This window comes from Oncorhynchus tshawytscha, linkage group LG14, assembly GCF_018296145.1.
Source record: "Oncorhynchus tshawytscha isolate Ot180627B linkage group LG14, Otsh_v2.0, whole genome shotgun sequence".
Taxonomy (NCBI): Eukaryota; Metazoa; Chordata; class Actinopteri; order Salmoniformes; family Salmonidae; genus Oncorhynchus; species Oncorhynchus tshawytscha.
The window spans coordinates 26,048,306-26,054,556 of record NC_056442.1 but is presented as its reverse complement, the minus strand read 5'-3'; positions in this window follow the sequence as shown (position 1 = coordinate 26,054,556).

The following is a 6,251-nucleotide window of genomic DNA, read 5'->3' as shown; positions in this document are numbered from 1 at the left end:
TAGATGGCATCAGTGTATGTGCAAAGTTTTAGACTGATCCAATGCACTTCCGTTCAAAATGTTATATCAAGACTGCCAAAATGTGCCTAATTTGTTTATTAATAACTTTTCATGTTTAAAATTGTGCACTCTCCTCAAACAATAACATGGTATTCTTTCACTGTAATAGATACTGTAAATTGGACAGTGCAGTTAGATTAACAAGAATTTAAGCTTTCTGCCAATATCAAATCAAATCAAATTTTATTTGTCACATACACATGGTTAGCAGATGTTAATGCGAGTGTAGCGAAATGCTTGTGCTTCTAGTTCCGACAATGCAGTAATAACGAGCAAGTAATCTAACTAACAATTCCAAAAAAACTACTGTCTTATACACAGTGTAAGGGGATAAAGAATATGTACATAAGGATATATGAATGAGTGATGGTACAGAGCAGCATAGGCAAGATACAGTAGATGATATCGAGTACAGTATATACATATGAGATAAGTATGTAAACCAAGTGGCATAGTTAAAGTGGCTAGTGATACATGTATTACATAAGGATGCAGTCGATGATATAGAGTACAGTATCAACGTATGCATATGAGATGAACAATGTAGGGTAAGTAACATTATATAAGGTAGCATTGTTTAAAGTGGCTAGTGATATATTTACATCATTTCCCATCAATTCCCATGATTAAAGTGGCTGGAGTAGAGTCAGTGTCATTGACAGTGTGTTGGCAGTAGCCACTCAATGTTAGTGGTGGCTGTTTAACAGTCTGATGGCCTTGAGATAGAAGCTGTTTTTCAGTCTCTCGGTCCCAGCTTTGATGCACCTGTACTGACCTCGCCTTCTGGATGACAGCGGGGTGAACAGGCAGTGGCTCGGGTGGTTGATGTCCTTGATGATCTTTATGGCCTTCCTGTAGCATCGGGTGGTGTAGGTGTCCTGGAGGGCAGGTAGTTTGCCCCCGGTGATGCGTTGTGCAGACCTCACTACCCTCTGGAGAGCCTTACGGTTGAGGGCGGTGCAGTTGCCATACCAGGCGGTGATACAGCCCGCCAGGATGCTCTCGATTGTGCATCTGTAGAAGTTTGTGAGTGCTTTTGGTGACAAGCCGAATTTCTTCAGCCTCCTGAGGTTGAAGAGGCGCTGCTGCGCCTTCCTCACGATGCTGTCTGTGTGAGTGGACCAATTCAGTTTGTCTGTGATGTGTATGCCGAGGAACTTAAAACTTGCTACCCTCTCCACTACTGTTCCATCGATGTGGATGGGGGGGGTGTTCCCTCTGCTGTTTCCTGAAGTCCACAATCATCTCCTTAGTTTTGTTGACGTTGAGTGTGAGGTTATTTTCCTGACACCACACTCCGAGGGCCCTCACCGGAGTGTGGTGTCAGGAAAATAACCTCACACTCAATATCAGATATGTCTATGTCCTGGGAAATTTTCTTGTTACTTACAACCTCACGCTAATCGCATTAGCCTACGTTAACTCAACCATCCTGTGGAAGGGACACCGATCCCGAAGTTAATAAAGAACTGTACAAATGATACATGTGACATCAATATAAACATTTTTTTTTAAATATAATTAAATACAGTAGTATGATACAGTAGTATGTAAAACATTTACATTTGACATGAGTCATTTTGCAGATAATTTTAGACTGGATACGAACATTCCATTCCAGTATTTACATCAAATACAGGTATATTGAGGTATTTTGGAATTTAGATACAAAATACATTTGCAACTACACGCCTTCCCTATAACAACATTCTCAGTAACAATAAAAAACAATTGTTTTACTTGCTAAGACTGTGAAATGCAGTTGCTTATCTACCTCTGTTAAATGCACTGACTGTAAGTCACTCTGAATAAAAGTGCCTGCTAAATGACCAAAATGCAAATGGGAAAACACACTGGGTATTATTATTGGCCTTGTTTCATAGGCTCATTAGAATAGTACCCAGCATGCCTTGCAAGTGTTCATTGGGGTGGGGTGAGGGGTGGGGGGGTTGGAGTACAGGAGTAATAAAGGCCTAGTTCACAAATCTTGTTGTGTAATTATGTTTTACTTTTTAGGGAGTGATGCATTACCCTCAGCACCCCTACTTCCCACGGCTATGTTTGCAGGAGGTTTCATGGACAAATGTGCCTTTGTTTAAAGTAGAATATTGTTGAGCTATTGCATTACTTGGCTGCTGTGTTGGAATTTCCTATGTTTATCCCAAAAGATACTCAGCATCAGCAGTCGTGGTGTGCAGGTAAAATCCCCAGGGAAGCCAAGCCAGGGGGGAAAAATGCCCTATTAAAACCTGTGTTGTGATAATAGAGTACCACAGTATGAGTCATAATACCTATAAAACCTAAAGGTCAAACAGGGAAATGGTTCCAATCGATTTTCCACCATTCATTTTTCAATTTTAGAAACACTTAAAAGAAGGGAATAAGGGCTGTTTCGTGTAGGCTTACCCTGGCATGACGTTTTGAAAACCATGTAAATCTCTCAAGAACAAGGTGATTTTTATCAAGATATATTTGCCTGTTTTTACCCCCCAAAAATGAAATGTTAATTAGCTGCTAATGTGGCTATCATAAAGAACTACAAATGCCATGATGATCTGGATGAGACTGCCGAATCGAGGCAAAGGTAAGAATATGTTCCGGGATTCTTCCGATGGCATTGAGGACTACACCACATCAGTCACTGGCTTTATCAATAAGTGCATCGAGGACGTCGTCCACACAGTGACCATACGTACATACCCCAACCAGAAGCCATGGATTACAGGCAACATTCACACTGGGCTAAAGGGTAGAGCTGCTGTTTTCAAGGAGTAGGACTCTAACCCTGAAGCTTATATAAAATCCCGCTATGCCCTCCGCCGAACCATCAATACAGGACTAAGATCGAATCGTACTACACCGGCTCCAACGCTCATTCAATGTGGCAGGGCTTGCAAACTCTTACAGACTACAAAGGTCAAGCACAGCTGAGAGCTGCCCAGTGACACGAGTCTACCAGATGAGTTAAGTAACTTCTATGCTCACTTCGAGACAAGTAACACTGAAACATACATGAGACCATCAGCTGTTCCGGACGACTGTGTGATCACACTCACCGCAGCTGATGTGAGTAAGACCTTTAAACAGGTCAACATTCAGAAGGCAGCAGGACCAGATGGATTACCAGGACGTGTACTCTGAGCATGCACTGACCAACTGGCAAGTGTCTTCACTGACATTTTCAACCTCTCCATGTCTGAGTCTGTAATACCAACATGTTTCACGCAGACCACCATAGTGTTCTTGGGCACAGGGAACAGGGACTAAGACAACCTGCCTAAATGACTACCGACCCGTAGCACTCACAAATGTAGCCATGAAATGCTTTGAAAGGCTGGTCATGGCTCACATCAACACCATTATCCCAGAAACCCGAGACCCATTCCAATTTGCATAGAGCACCAACAGATCCACAGATGATGCAATCTTTATTGCACTCCACACTGCCCTTTCACACCTGGACAAAAGGAACACCTATGTGAGAATGCTATTCATTGACTACAGCTCAGCGTTCAACACCATAGTGCCCTCAAAACCCATCACTAAGCTAAGGACCCTGGGACTAAACACCTCCCTCTGCAACTGGATCCTGGAGTTCCTGATGGGCCGCCCCCAGGTGGTAAGGGTAGGTAACAACACATCCGCCACGCTGATCCTCAACACGGGGCCCCTCAGGGGTGCGTGCTCAGTCCCCTCCTGTACTCCCTGTTCACTCATGACTGCACGGCCAGGCATGACTCCAACACCATCATTAAGTTTGCTGATGACACAACAGTGGTAGGCCTGATCACCGACAACGATGAGGCAGCCTATAGGGAACAACCTCTCCCTCAACGTGATCAAGACAAAGGAGATGATTGTGGACTACATGAAAAGGAGGACCGAGCATGCCCCCAGTCTCATCAACAGGGCTGTAGTGGAGCAGGTTGAGAGCTTCAAGTTCCTTGGCGTCCACATCACCAACAAACTAACATGGTCCACGCACACCAAGACAGTCGGGAAAAGGGTACGACAAAACGTATTCCCCCTTAGGAGACTGAAAAGATTTGGCATGGGTCCTGAGATCCTCAAAATGTTTTACAGCTGCACCATCGAGAGCATCCTGACGGGTTGCATCACTGCCTGGTATGGCAACTGCCCAGCCTCCGACCGCAAGGCACTACAGAGGGTAGTTTGTACGGCCCAGTACATCACCAGGGCCAAGCTTCCTGCCATCTAGGTCCTCTATACCAGGCGGTGTCAGAGGAAGGCCCTAAAAATGGTCAAAGACTGTGTTATTGGAGACTCTGATGTGAAAGCAGGTATTGTTCTTACTCTTCTCAACGAGCAGCGGGTGCTGCCGTGGGCCCAACCTTCATCGAAAAGCACTCACAGGCGGCCCAGTCCTCGCGCTGCAGTCAGAGCAGGAGATGTTCACCCCTCTGCGTCCAGACTGCAAATGAATCACGCATGCAGGAAGCCGCTGCTGGCTGATCCCGCCCTGCTTACATTCAGGGCGGGATGTAAATGTAAAATGTTCTTTGTCTAAAAATAAATCACTGCACAAAAATATATCACTGCATTTGACTCACACAGCCTCTGTCACTTACTCACCTTGTCCACTGTGTGTGTGCCTCTCTGTGACACAAGCTAAACATCTACCTGGCTAGCTCATCATGTCTCAGTCTAAACTGTACACTCAAAAATACAGAAAGTAGTGGGAATCAAACCCTGAATTTAAAGGCTGGTTGAAGCCGTGTATTGGAGATGATACACGGGCATACTGCCTGTATTGTAAGGCTGATTTCTACGCCAAACTTAGTGATGTAAAAAAAACACATGACAACTCAAAAACATACTCAAAAGGCAAAGCCTTATAACAGTTCCACTCAAAACAAGCTGCCATTTATGGTTTAAAAAATTGACTCTGCAAAAAAGGCTGAGGCCACCATGGCATTAGCTATCGCTGAACACTGTTTGTTCCATGCTGGCATGTGATCACATTGGAGAAGCATGTAGAGCTGCTTTCTCAGACTCCACTGCTGCTACCCACTTCAAAATGCACAGGACAAAGTGTGCAGAAATGATTAATGGTGTTCTATCACCATACTTTCTGAAAAGGTTGGTTGCAGATGTGGTTGACCAGCGTTTCAGCCTCCTCCTCGATGAGTCCACAGGTGTGGGTGACCAGCGTTTCAGCCTCCTCGATGAGTCCACGGATGTGGGTGACCAGCGTTTCAGCCTCCTCCTCGATGAGTCCACGGATGTGGGTGACCAGCGTTTCAGCCTCCTCCTCGATGAGTCCACGGATGTGGGTGACCAGCGTTTCAGCCTCCTCCTCGATGAGTCCACGGATGTGGTTGACCAGTGTTTCAGCCTCCTCCTTGATGAGTCCACAGATGTGGTTGACCAGTGTTTCAGCCTCCTCCTTGATGAGTCCACAGATGTGGTTGACCAGTGTTTCAGCCTCCTCCTCGATGAGTCCACAGATGTGGTTGACCAGCGTTTCAGCCTCCTCCTTGATGAGTCCACAGATGTGGTTGACCAGTGTTTCAGCCTCCTCCTCGATGAGTCCACAGATGTGGTTGACCAGCGTTTCAGCCTCCTCGATGAGTCCACGGGTGTAAGTGTTTCTAAGTACCTGGGGGTTGTGATAAGGTACTTTAGTGACACCAAGCAGACAATTGTATCAACATGTCTGGGGCTTGTTGAGTTGGAGGGAATAGATGCCAAATCTATAGCCCGTGCTGTTGTAGCTTTCCTCGAGAAGTGTTGTCTTAAAAAAAGAGAAACTCCTGGGGATAGGGACTGACAATGCCTCTGTTATGACTGGGATTAACAATGGGGTCCATAAAGTGCTGAAGGAGGAGTATGGCCTCAAATATCTGGTTCTTATTCGCTGTGTGTGCCACTCTCTGCAGCTTGCTCATTTGTAGTTCTAAACATATTTAGGGTGTTTTTTACTCACGTTTTGTCTCTCCCATGACATTATTCCTCTCTCCTACAGCGTCCATCACAATTACATGCACATGGCCAATTATGCAAATTAGGCGATGGCGTCATTTAGCGACTTCCAGCGACTTTTAGGACAGCCAATAGCTACTTTCCTTACTGAGTTGGCAACACTGGGTCGCTAGCTTCTCTTGCATTCATTCAATGCCACGGGCGCCAACAAGATCATACTCATTTTGCCCAGACGGCTGGCGCTGGCT